Source organism: Adiantum capillus-veneris, chromosome 18 (genome assembly GCF_014529385.1).
Source record: "Adiantum capillus-veneris isolate H3 chromosome 18, ASM1452938v2, whole genome shotgun sequence".
Taxonomy (NCBI): Eukaryota; Viridiplantae; Streptophyta; class Polypodiopsida; order Polypodiales; family Pteridaceae; genus Adiantum; species Adiantum capillus-veneris.
The window spans coordinates 90135029-90149584 of NC_140948.1; the positions used below are offsets into that span (position 1 = coordinate 90135029).

The 14556-nt window shown below is 40.8% G+C and overlaps 1 pseudogene; it reads right to left on the reverse strand.

Moving 5' to 3' along the window:
* Nucleotides 1-13492, reverse strand: part of LOC147436007 (uncharacterized) — a 49856-nt pseudogene extending 36364 nt beyond the window's left edge.
* Nucleotides 13493-14556: the final 1064 nt, after the last annotated feature.

Here is a 14556-nt window from a genome sequence, read left to right on the forward strand (position 1 = left end):
AAGAATATGGATATAATGGTGGGAACTAACGAATTAAATCCATAAAGTTTCTAAAAGGCAAAGAAATGTAGGCCATGATCGAGGCTAAAATGTAAGACAAGAAGTTTTATGTGATCAAAAGTTGAGCACTCAAGTAGGCTATGATTTTCATACTCTCAAATTTTCAAGGGATATAATGTGTATACAAGAAGAGGCTCTCTTGCACTAACTCAATGTCTAGTCTCACATTTAAGGGAGCAAGAGCTAAGACAAATAGTTGGTATTATATAAATTGTGTGTGAGGGAATAGGCTCAAGCATCTAAATGGTCGAATACAATCTGCTCTCTCAAAAAGGAACATGCTTTCATAATTTGGGGAAAGAGGGAGATAAAGATCAATGACATGCATGATGATTCACAACCTCAATTTTGCGCCATGTACTTCAGTTTAACATAATGGCCAAAACTCTTGCAAAAATTAAGAATTGAGTGACCTTATTCAGCTTTCATTTCATCACATTTTAAGTTGAAAATGACGTGAAAGTGTACACGAACAAATAGTGTGCACCTTATTGTACTAAGTTACGTAAGCATTATTGTGATTAGGTGATGATACAAACCCACAACTACTTTTAAATCATACGGTGTTTGGATGGTTTACTATAGGAATTGGGTTTTGTGTCTTGTGCATGCAAGGTTATAGTAGGTATGTCATCGATGGTTTGAAAGACATGGTTGTTGTGGGAGTCTTTGTCTCTGTTTGTGTAAAATAGGTGAGAAAAAATCTTGGGTTCTAGCAAAGGATGCAAGTGGTGTGAGTTTACAATGTGAGTGATATGGTCCACAATGCGTACTCTGTTAAGCATGTTTATGAAGGTTTGATCGTTTTGTCTCATGGTTGTTAGTTTGTAACACTTGACATGTTGATGCCAATAAGATGGCAAAAGTGTCTCAAGTATTTGAGATTCTGTACTAAATATCCACAAATCTTGTACTAGGATTGCTTGTAATAGTTCCCCACATAAAATGATGTCAGCAACGTTGAATGGTTTGTTGTGTGTTTTCTTTATGGTGCACAAGCAAGAGTCTGCCATTGTGAAGACATTATTTCCAAACAAGGATACTTTGTGGAAGAGAACTAGTTGGAGATCTTGGTAAAGCAAAGAAAGTTTGTTGAGATTTTCTGCCATGAGGGAGGTGTTGGTTTCTATTATGAGCAGGAGGTGAAGCTCCGAGTGGATAGTGATTCCTCCACTATTGAAGGGTGCTTTCCCAATGTATGACATTAGCAGTTGCTTTATCAAGTATGGGCTTGTTTGTGCTTTGTGATTGTAAACTCGTAGCAATTTTTGTACAATCAACATTAAGGTAAATGTTTTGTATGTTCCCGCACCTCCTATCAAGAAAAGGCTAAGGGGGTCTATGGGGGCAATGCATTTTCTAAGCAAGGTGTCATCAAATATTAGTCATTTCTAGAAATGACTCTCTGAAACTTCTTCATGGTAGGCTATGTTTGGTTGAAGCACATATTTTTGTGGAGTTCTTGTGCAATACCGACATTATTGATAGAAGACCTAGTGGGTCACATATGATTTGTGTGGTCTTGTGCAATATCGACATTATTTGAGGAAGAGGTAGTGGAATGAACTTGAGTCATTGAATTTGAGATTGAGCAGTGCTGCATGTAATGGGCAGTGTCCTCAATCATTGTTTATGCATTGTACTGAGACTTTTCATGGTGATTGTACGCTTATTTTTGTTCATAAACATCTTCCCAAGTGAGCCCGTGCTTAAGGTGGTAGTCTTCATGGTGCATCCATGGCAAGAAGAAAAGGCATCTCGTGTTTTTTTCTAGTTTTAAAATGCACATATCATATGATTTTTTGTTTCTAGTTTTTTTAACATGGTTTTGTGTTGAGATAATTACGATGCCACAAATTCAGCTAGGCATATGGCAGTGAGTTCATGAGGCCTTGTGCAATATTTTTCTATGTTTCTTTGATAGAAAATTTTAGTGTTATTTGGTTCCATTTTCTCTAGTATTTTCTTACACTTGAGGAAGCATTGTTTTTTTGTTAAGAGGGTCTGTGTTTATGAAAGTGAACTAGCCTATGGTGCTATGGAGTGGTAGGGAAAGTGCTATGTAGACCACTTGCTACGAGGTAATTTGTTTCATGTTAAGAATTGTGTTGCCCACTTTTCATAGTCTAGAGAGGGACTTTTTATCTCGCCCAGGACTAAGATTACCTACAAAAATCTATGCTTTTTGGAGCAGTGGATTATTCACCTCAACAAGATCTGGTCCAAAAAGTGGGTGTTTGGAGGACGAAGAAACAAGCGGCCGTGTCCAACGAAGGATCATATTTTTTTGAGAAACCATTGTAAAATTCTTTTGTAAGGAAGCATCTCTACGCCGAGAATTTGTCAAAGGATTTATGATTATTCTTATGGGAGCAATTGTATATTAGAGAGCCAGTTAGAAGTTTAGGAGCTTATGGCCGGACAAACCATTTGTAAAGACCTAATCTATAAAGGTCATTTTTTGTAAGTTTGAACATGATCTTTTTTATGGAAAACTGAGGAGACAACGTACGTTTGAGAGCTCCTTCTTGTTCAAACTTGTAATCTTCGCCATTGTGGCTACGGTAATCCAAATTCAGATTTGTTTATTGCATCATGTTCCTCTTATCTTGCTCTTCCATTCAATTGTAATCATTCGAGATTCAGTGCAGATTTTTAACTACGAGTTTGAGACCTTAAATCACTGTTTTGAGTGTCTAAATGAGTGTTTTATGTTGTTTTGACCCTAGGAGGGGCTTTAGGGACCCTAAAACGACCCATTAGGATCACCTGTTCGCTGTTTTTGTTGACCTTGTGACAAACGATCGCGATGTTTGTACCTCTCCAGAATGTTGTGACAGTGATAGGATATGTTCCTAATAATCCCGTGAAGCTTCCACTCAAGTTTCGTGCGATTCCGATATGCTTTGCATGGTAAACGGGCGTGATGACTGTAGAGCTGTGTAGAAGGACATAGGTAGATTACTTGGCGGCAATGCGTTTGATTTTCTTGTAGAGTTAGTAGTTGCATCTCTTTGAGTTCACTTCATTAGGAATGACACCCTAGTGAGTTTCCATGCCTCATTCGAGTCGCTTCCCTTGTATTGATAAGTATGTTAATGCTTGAGAGCTATGCTATGGACGTCCATTGCGGCGACCCGCAAACATTGGCGCCACTGTCGAGGAATGCACCTTAGGTGATGAGTGAGGGAGTGCGCAGTCAAATCCCTTAAAAAATATCAATCCACAAATCCATTTTACACCTCAGTTAGGTTGCTAGACAAGGGTTTAGAGCTTAGTGGAGTCTAGAGCCAGTGGACCGGCTAGATCCTCTCTTAGGAGAATTAGGGAGCTATGAGTGAGAGTGTTCAAGCATTTTTGCTCTTCAATTTCTCTAATTCGATTGAGTACTGAAATCTCACCCAAAATCCGTCATGTTTGTTTTGTTTGATTCATTTCCTTATGTTTTTTATAGTTTGGTACTTAGGAGTAGGATAATCAAATCACATTCCAATCAGATTTGGGGCAAAAGTTAGAGTCGAGAAACCAACAAACCATAACAGTTACTTTGGCCAAAAATCCATAAGACTCTGAAATTCTGAAAATCTGACCAAACAGGGTTGATATTGATTCAAATCACAAAGTGGTAGCACAAAACACTAGGAAACACTTGTCATAGGGAGCAGACAAAATTTTTAGATTTGGCCTGGGTACTACGATCGCGATTGGTGTATCTCAGTGTCAGAATTGTACAAGATTTGAGATGTGCCTTCCTAATAAGATTCTAAACAAGTTTGTCTAAAGCAACCACATCCAAAAACATCAAAAATCAAGGAAATCATGCCACTTGGGTAAAACTAGCATGACAGACCCAGAAAGTGCAAAATCTTGGCTTTTGGTGATCCAAATGCAAAAAGACTTTGGGGATAGCCTTAAAACATCAGTTTCTACAAGCATGCCAAATTTGGTCTAATTTGGGCTCAAAAGTACGATCGCGATCGATGTACCTAAGTGCCAGATTTTGACCAGATTTCATATGTGGGATACTCAGGTGTTTAAAAACATAAAATTCTAAAGGACCTAGAGCCAGAAATCTCAAAATACCTGTCAAACCATCTGAATGCAGATCCGAGTCAAAAACTGTAAACTGGCTTAGAAATTGACTTTCAGTAGACCAAAAGACATCAAAACTGGGAAGGAACCATACAGAGGGATAGCATGTACACAGGACAACCCCAGATAGCTTCCAAATCCCTCATCAAAAACTAAAATCAGATCAAACTGATAGATTCTGGGAAACAGGCACTTCCAACCAAGAACTGGTAAAAACTTGACTTTTTTGAGTCCAAATACAAAAGTGTCTGACAAGTAGTCTTAAAATAGCCTAGTGAACAAGCTGGTGAAGTTTAATCTAAATTGGGCCCAGAACTATGATCGCGATCGGTGTACCTATGGCCCAGATCTAACTCATTTTTGACCTGTTCATAGACCTAGACTATTTAAGATATCAGGAGTTGTCAAAACCCAAATTGGACACACTGTCAATAATCTGCAAGCAAAATTGTGTTGAGATCATTGTGAAAGTGTTGAATCTGGTGACAGTTGGAATGATATAAAGATCTCATAGCCATCCAATGTATTCATTTGCAGAGACCGATCAAGTAACAATCCATGCAGTCGCAGGAATTGGAAGATCGTTCCATCTCCAGGTAAGAGGTTTGGATTCAGTCAGTAAATCCCACTTTTTTCATGTTTTTGAGATCGGGAAAACAAATCAACACCAGACACCTAAATTTAGCGGATCAAACAAGTGTTGTATCAAAGAAGGAGAGTGTAAACCAAGGGATAGTACGACCGTTAAAGCCGATCCTTGAAGAAGGCATTTCCAATACTTCTTCAGAGAGATCTTTCGAGTATTTCACAGAACACTTGGGACAATCAAAACTAAACAGAAGAGAAAACATGGCAGTAGGACCATCAAACCCTTGGCCACATTAAAGCTATTGTTCATCAAGTATCAATATGACAACAAGCAAGGTGCCAAGATATACAAAGATGGTATGGACCGCTACTGTGTGAAAATAGAAGATAGACCAAGTGAGTTCAGGGACTTAGTGCCTGTGAGCTATAGCGGAGATAGGTACCTAGATGACGAGGGTATCATGTACTTGGTAGTCCTAAATCCTAACATTGTAGACAAGTGGGTATTGATGGGCACAAAAGCCAAAATAGACGAGGAACATGAGGAAAAGGCACCAACAATGAGCTTACCTAATGCGAGATTAAGGCGAGAAAACGAAACGTTGAGAGTCAACACGGATAATATCTACTTGGGGTTATACAAGTATAATAATGGAGAGCAAGATCTCTATTATAGATGCGAGAAACCCTATGTTGGAGAGATGACTGAGCGGAAAAGACTTTATGTCTTCACCTACACCGAGGGAGCGGAAACGAAAATTGCCGCATACGACAAGTATGGAAGACGATATGCAGCAATCAATAAAAAAGAGTTGGAAGGATATACGTACTTTGGGGGACCACTTCACAAGTATTATGTCACTCCGAGCCCACTAAGACCAACACCTACAACTGTCATGCCAGAACCTGTGACCATAGGTGGAGGGAGGACTCATGTAGCTGATTCTTTCAGTCGACCTCACTATTCGATGCCAAGCCCCATGGGAACGTTACATTCCAGAGAATCAATGGCTACAAATCAAGGTAGTGCAATTCCTATCTCTACACATATAGCTGTAGGTCCAACATTTCCAGCCACCCCATCACATTTGCCTCCTAGTAGTAGATTTGGGGCAGGGGAGCCAACGAGAGCAACCTACGACCTCCATGATGTACGAGAACCATTAAGTCGAGACACGGGAGCAATGAGATTGATCGCAGACCATAGACGGATCAGGCCATCCCAAGTAGCGAAGTGCATGCCGAAGAAGTATAGCGGATCGGGGGATCCATATGCCCATGTATCGCTCTTTAAGCAAGTCTTAAGAGCAGAACAGATCACTGATTTCCATACTCAATACGAGGGATTCGGGCTGACCTTGGAAGGGACGGTCTTAACATGGTTTCAACCTTTAAACCCTGAAACTTGTCCAAAACATGTATTGCGCGAGTTCGCGGAAGAATTCTCAAAACAGGGTATAAAGAATAATATTGTATCGCAGATATATGCTTTTAAACAACGGGAGAGTGAAAAAGTGAAGGAAGCAACCTTGATATTCAAGCAATACATTGAGAGGTGCCCGAGGAGGGAATTACCACAGGACGAGAGATTGTCTGTGCTCTTCGTTGAAGGACTTAGGAATGAAACCTTGAAAAAGGACCTTCACTTGAAGGCCTGTAGCACATTTCAACAGGTTACAAGGGAAGCATTATATCTTGTCGATAACTGCAAAGCATATGGGGAAGTGTCAGAGGATACTAATTCAATAACCAGTGGCTCTTCATCTATTAAAAGCGAACCCTCTACCAAGAAAGATGATCAGGCGTCCTTGATGCCGACAGCTGATCAAATGATAGAAGAGGTAACTAAGAGAATGCAGCAACATATGAGATCAAATCCAGTGATGAGACAGTCTCATACGAGGAAGTGTGACATATGTGGGGGGGATCATCCGACGCCGTGGTGCACACAACAGCTGAAAGCACCAGTTGAGAATGGACGAGTACTGAAATGGTGCGCCATAGAGCAAAAATGGACAAATCATAGCAGGGAAGAGTGTCTTTATAACAAAAACTATGTGAGGGAAAGACCGTATGGACCTCCAGCAGGACCATCCCAACCACCTCCTCCAAGATATCAAGTTGGACAAAATATGAATCTGGTAGCAAGAGCAGACAGACCTCAACCTGTGTTGGGTCAACAACCTCCATTACCACAGGAAAATAGAGCCATGATTAGGTATGCTCCACCTTGTGAATCATCACCCAGAACAAATAGTACACTTCAAGTTTCTTATTATGAGGAACCGAATGAGTCGTACGCAACAGAACCTGAATCACAAATGTACGCAGACGAAGCCTATCAACCGTGAGGAAATAGTGAGGGTATGGCACCACCAACGTATGTAGCACAACCTTCGAGAGATCAATATTTGGTAGAAGAATGAACGTTAATGTTCATTGCGAACCAGAATTACGAACCTAGAGGATATCCTAATAAAGCAGGACAACCTATGGGACCACCTCCTCAAAATCAACCACCAATTGGATAGTGCTATAACTGTGGAAGTACGGATCATTGGGAGCGTAACTGCCCTTTCAAAGGCAAAAGAGTGAAAATTTTTGGGTTTTGTGATGGATGTGGTGTGAATCACATATTGCCAGATTGCCCAAAGAATCCGAACAACAAGGGAAAAGCAACTATGAATATTGTGGGGGTGATACCAAGTGCAAGCAGCGGATCAGAAACTGATCCCATGATCCAAATCAATGCAATAACCAGAGTCCAAGCCAAGGACTTAGGGATAAACGAGCCCTTGGAGGAAAAGGTCGAGTTGACGATACCCACAGAGAATGAGAATTTATCCGTGAGAACCCAACGAAAATCCTGGAAGGTGAAACGAGATAGGATGAAAACAAGAAGGTTGAAAACCCAAATTGCCATGCAAAACGAATTGCATGAAACAAAGGAGCAACTGAAACAAGAGAGAGAGAGAGAGAGAGAGAGTAAAACTGTTGAGGTTAACAACAAACCAATGAAAGAGTTCTCAGGGGGATCAGTCTTGGATGAGAAAGTGCTAGAGCCGTTAGATGCTCTATTACAAGCGTGCGAAGCAAGGCTAAAAACAAACCAAACCTTAGAGCAAAGATGGTTAACTTATCCTCAATCAAAAGTGGAAACAAAGAGTTTAGAAATGTGTAAACACCTCATTGAAGCAGCCCAGGTGTTGATGGAACCTAAGGTGGTTAGAACCCCAGAACAAGAAGTGCCGATTCACAAAGAGCGAGAAAAACTAAAAATCGATGAACCAAAACAAGTAAATGGACCCAGGCCTGAAACGATATTGTCACTAGATCACCGAATGGTGCCGAACACGACTGATGATGCTAAGTCAATGACGATAATGCCAATTCCAGAAGTTGAAGAACAGTGGCCACAACACTTATGGAAAACCATTAGAAACAGAAAGAACAGAAGCGTGACGTTAAAATCTGCTCCAATTCTTGAAATTAACCTGGATAACGGATTTTATCCAGCCGATATACAATCGTTGTATGGGGATGCGGGAAAAGAGGTTTCGGTGGAAAGAAAAGCCCAGTCCTTGAAAACCCTGCCTTCATTTATAGGTGAACACGAGGCACAATCGGAGATAAGGTTAGTTCCATCTCAAATGAGAACTATTCCACATATAATTGACTCAAAAAGTCTTCAAGAGATGCTGTCGACACCTATAACATGCACAATCACGCTGTCCGAACTCTTGAGAGTCAGACCACACTTGTGGGAAGACATGGGGAGACATTTGGAGCAAAAAGGAGTAAAGATACCTCTTCAGACAAACCCTATGGGAGAAGAAAACAAACGGGAAGGTCAACCGAAAGCCCAACCAATGCCCATAAACAAGGTCGGAGATTACTGTGAAGGCGAGGAGGGTAATACAACCTTACCTGTTGAATATCAGGATATAAAAACGATAGCTATCCTAGACAGTGGAGCGGGAGTGGTGATTGCTACAAAGAAAATCTGGGAGAAATGGGGCCGTCCAGCTCTTAGAAAAACGAGAATGAAACTGCAACTCGCAGATGGGTATGTAGAGAGACCATTGGGAATCCTAGACCAAATAGTTGTAACTTCGTGTGGAATTAACTATGAGCACACCTTTGCTATGGTGGATTTCAAGAAAACGAACAACTTCGACATTATTTTGGGACGACCTTTTATGCATCAACTCAAAATGATACAAGATTGGGGGTACGACCAAATCTACCTGAGGCACGAAGAGCTAGTAACGAAAATCAACATGAAGGATCACAGCTATAGAGATGTTGCAAAAACACCAGTGCAAGAATTTACTTCAACCACTGTAAATGAAAAAGAAATACCTGCATGGATGCAAACGAAAGCGCATGTCTAGATGTGTGGAGCATCTGATTGTGGAGACATAATCAAAGAGGAATGCGTTTTGGAAAGATCCATAGAAGACAAGGCTTATCTCCCAGAACCTTTCCCTGAACATTTATTTGAGCCATTCAGGTGGACTCAAATATTGTCAACCTTGGATGTATGTGTTAACAAATGCACACCTACAAAATTTTGTGACGAAGAAGGATACGACCTAGTAACGTTGCAAATGGCTAATGTCATCTTTGAGTCAGGATCGGAGAGCGAGGAACAAGAAGAACCACCACGTGAGACCGAGTGTAAAAGAATCATTGATGAAATATCTGTAGTGAATGATAGGAATCGAACAAAGGAGGAATTCACGGACTCACTAAGCGGCGACCTTCCATCACTGGATGATGAAATCCAACTGATAGAGGCTGATGATGAGAGATCAAGTGCGTCAGAGACGAATAGGACATACAGGTCGAGACAGGATAGGTTTTACGAGTTTCCTAACCAAAAACCTAGTCGCCAGGAGCGGTATAAATCCAAGAGAACAAGAAAATCAAGGGCGAATAAGCATAATCCGATGCCTCTTGTCAATGACAGAATAGGATATCTAAAGCTTGTCAAAGCTGATGATTCTGTCAAAGACGAGATCACTGGTCGGTTTATCAAAACTAAACCATGAAAAAACAACAAGAAGATCAGACACAAAAAGCAAACGACTAAGTCGCGGGAAGGGGGGGAAACAGGGTCTGGAATGACCAAAACAGAGAGGAAAACGGAGTACAATAAGCTCAAGCGAACCCTTAGAGACATATGGACAACTGACTTTGAAACAAATGAGGACACGAGTTCTAACAAGATGGTTGCACCGTCACATTATAAGAAGTATACCATACAAGATAGGAAAATCATAGTGCAACAACCAATGAGGGAATTGAAGAAACCGGGTACATCATACGACGGTCCTGAAAAAGACAAACGAATAGATCCAACGGAGCTAGGAGAAGATCCAAAACCTGCTTATATTGCCATGGATCCTACTGAAGAAGAGGAAAAGCTTTTGGTAGATACTCTTAAACATTATAGAGATGTGTTTGCATGGTCATACAAAGACCTTAAGGGGGTGGATCCAAGTATCTGTCAACATGTCACAATACCCCTTAAGAATGATGCCAAACCTAGCAGACAATGTCCCTATACTTACAATGAAACGTTTGCAAACCTAAAGAGGCATTGTAAGTTTATCAAGGAGGAGATAGATAAACGTTTGTCAACTATCAAGGAGGAGATAGATAAACTTAAAGAGGCATAGTTTATTTACAACATTGAGCACACCGATTGGGTTTCATCTATTGTGGTGGTCCCAAAGAAGAATGGAAAATTAAGAGTGTGCATCAATCTCAAGAAAGTAAACGCTGCTACAATTCGGGACAACTATCCCCTACCCATTACTGATTGTTTGGTGACTAAGTCAACAATGGCCAAATGGACCAGTCAAAGATGCTATTTACTATTATTAGTAAATGCTAACGAGGCCAGATGATGCGGATGCGAAGTAAAGATGAAGATGAAGCAAATACAAGCAACAGATGCAGAGAAGAGTTGGAATTGATGACTATCTATGGAGTTACGATCACAATTGACGGCCACTTAAGTTTTAGGATTTTTTCGTCAAATGACCGCAAATGCAGGTTGTAATTATGTTTTGGGCTCATCAAGAGTTCCAAGTTGTAAATATTGAGCTATATTTTGATCTTGGGCAGTGCAGATAGCAGATTAAGTGAGTTTGGCCATTTGAGTGCCCAGAGAGTATATAACTCAAAACACACAATGTTAAAGGGGATTCTTACTCACTTGAGATAAGCTTTGTGAAGAAGGAGATGGCTATGGAGTTCTTGAGCTTCCTACACGCGTGCATGGACGATTCGGCCTCATGCCATTAGCTAAACTCTAACCTCTTCTCTCTCATTTGCTCATGGTGTAATCAATGCTTGATTAATCAAAGATTAGTGGCTGATTTTTTGATTAATCTCTCTCTTTTTTCATATTTCCCTCTTGTTTAAGCATGCTACTTAGTGTGTGTAGGCTTGTGTAGAGTGTTGGTGCCCGGTGTGGTCATTCTATGCTATTCTATGCTCATTCTGTGCTTGATTAGAGTTGGATTAGTGATTGATTAGAGAGTAGTGCGTGATTAATCTTGTGTATGAGAGATTAGGATGAATGGTAGAGTAAGTAGTGTGCTCACTCCTCGAAGAAACATCATACCCTCTCCATAGCTTTCTTTGTGTGTAGGTTTCACCCTCTAATCCTCCATTTGGCACGCACAAGCCACTTGTGTGTCTCCATGCCCAAGCCGGATCCTACTCCTCGGATTGACATTATGTTGATGTCCTCCCTATGCTAGGATGACGTTCTAACATTGGCGCGGCTGCCGGGGAGCGATTGCCTAAGCTAGAGGTGCCATTGGTGGGATTAGGAGACACTAATTTCCCTATTTTTTTGTTAATTTTGTTAGTTTTTAGATTAGGTGTGTTGATTAATTGAGTGGTTTTTAGTGTGATTAGTGCTTGGGTGTATGGACAACATGCCTATTTGACCCACACACTCATATCCTACTCCATTTGTGCGCAAATCGTAGCTGAAATCACCTATTATTCACTAATTTTCACTAATTTCATTCACTAATTTTTCACTAATTATTTGGTCATTTGGCAAAGTGCTAATTTGGATTGATTATTTGATGCATGTCCATGATGATTATATGCTTACATTCATGCTAAATGATGCTACACATTGATATTTTTGTTGGTTGTGTGTAGGTGATTTTACGGGATTGACACACACACACACACACACACACACTAGTGTGTTGGGCACTAATCGAGTGATTAATCGCTGAGTTTATGGCTAAGTAAGGTGCTGAAATTAATGCTAATTCTCTGATTTTAGGTGCAGGTTTGGTTCATAGACCAAGTACATTCGTAAAATGCAAAACTAGGTGCGGTTTATGCCCGCTTGAGTGTAGGCGGAAGTGCCTAATTTGGGGTAATTTAGGGCTATTTTGGAGTCCGATTTGCTTATGCGAAGCATGTGATTTCTTATGGTTGTCATTGAGTTATGGTTATGCTTTTCTAATTCCGTTGTGAAGCCGAAATGCTGCCGAAATTCGGTCAAATTTGGTTATGTATGCTTATGTGCATGATTTGATGCAAAAAGCGTGTGAATGATTGATTAAATTTGAGATTTGGATGCTTGAATTGATGTTTAATTGATGCAAAATGTTGTTTTGAGTGCGATTAGTCATCGTGCAAGAGAGGGTGATTTTTGTGTTTAGTTAAGCGCAGTTTCGAGACGATTTGTGTGCTTAAAGAATGATGTTTGTGCGATTTTGATTAAGTAAGTGATCAATTTCGGTGATGTGATTGCTTGACTGTGAATGCTTAGGTCGGTGGGCTGATCTAGAATTTTTGGGAATTTTTAGCAATTTTTTGGGTAATTTTTGGCAAGTTTTGCTAATTTTTACTCAAATGGGCTAATTATGCTAAGAAAATTGATAAATCGCTTAATTTGGGTGAATTGTGGAGTGCTGGGGCAATTTTTTTTTGTTTTTGCGTGCTAGTTTTAAATTTTTTACATTTATAGGTTTTTTTGTTTGATAAGATTGAAATTTTTTTATTTATTATTTTATATTTGTGTATTTTATTATTTTTCTATGATTTTGTATTTTTGTTTGTGTTTTGTGATTGTTTTGTGTTTTTTTTCAAATTATTTTGTGTGTTTTTCTAATATTATTTGTGCTCATTTTGGTATTTTTGTAAGTGTTTTTTTTAATTATTTGTGTATTTAATTAATTTATTTTTTGTAAGTGTTTTTGAATTTTTGGGATTCTTTGAATTATTGTATGATTCTTGGAATTTTTATATGTGTTTTTGTATTTTATGTGTGTTTTTGTATTTATTTAATTGCGTGATTATTTTGGTGATTCACGGACCATATACGCACACGCGTTGCACCTGCCCCAAGTCTTCCTACGCATGCTGGCTTGACATCCTACGTTCCGGCCTAGATATCCTACGCGCGTTGCTACGCCTAGACGTCCTACGCGTTGCTGTGCCGAGACCTCCTACGCGTTGAGCCTTGCTGGCGGGTCTTGCTACAAGCTCGAGACTCCACCTGTTGGCGCGCATACACAGCTCGCGACCCCACCCACCCACTGGTCCCGCCTTGGCTCGCGGCGTTGCTGACCAAGAGTTGCGACCCCACCCACTTGACGCCGCCTGGCTGAGGCACACTCACAAAAGCACAGCCACTTGCCCACCATGTCTGCGGATCTCCACACACAAGCGCACGAAAACCTGAACACTGCACAGGCTGGCCCATTCCGCGACCCGACCTCCCCTTTATTGACTAACCTTGCCTGCCATAAAATGCATTGTCTGATTCATCTGCAGTAACGGCGTTTCAAAACACACACTTGCATCGGGTCAGCTGCCTACCCGTTTGCCCGGTCAACCGACCCCACTTGCAGACATGCAATCCAAAACGCACACACTCATACACAACACACTCTCCCTCCCTCACCCTTTGCCCACCATCGTGTCCGCTGCTTCACGCTCACACATACACATAGTAGCCCATTAAAAAATAATAATAATAATAATAAAAAGATAAAGAAATAAAATATAAACCCTCGTTCCCACCCCGCCTCGACAAGCCGTCAACAAGCACCGCTCTCACAAGAATACACGTATACGCATACACACACACGTGCTCATACACACACGCTAGCACAAACGCGCATCGAATACAAATACGACATCACACACACACTCTACAGCGCCTCGGAATCGGAAGCGACAATTGGGAAGTAGGGACCCGCATTGCGCTGGAAAACGATGAAATAACAAACCCAAAGCCCACAATACACGAGCTCCGAGTCGAATTCGGGAAATCTCTGACAGCAGCAACAAAAGGAAAAGAGGGCTTCAAATATCGGCATAGCGAGTGATTCACGCATCTCCCACTGAGTTGATATATTTGCTGCCATCACACACGAGGAAGGCTAAACGGCAGCTTCGGAGTATTTCTCTAACAACGATAAGCAGGATTCAAGTGATCACGAAATTTTGCTGCAGTAACTGGTAGTGGCCATAAGGAGGCCGGAAACTGAGCATTGCCAGGCTGAACTTTCCATGCAAGTCATCAAAAGAGCAAATTTCATCGATTAATCAAATTGGAATCGAGGTATCACAAAGCGAGTAGTCGTTGCAGTACAGTGGTAAGTATCTTTCCAACTAGTGCTACAACTATACAGGTAGGTCAGATCGACGAGAACACAGCTAAGCTTAGCAGAGAGCTTTGAATTAGGAAAACCAATGGTCACCCATGGGAGAGGCTAGAAAAATGGAATAAAAGTGCTCAGCAGGTCAGTAATAGGGTTGAAA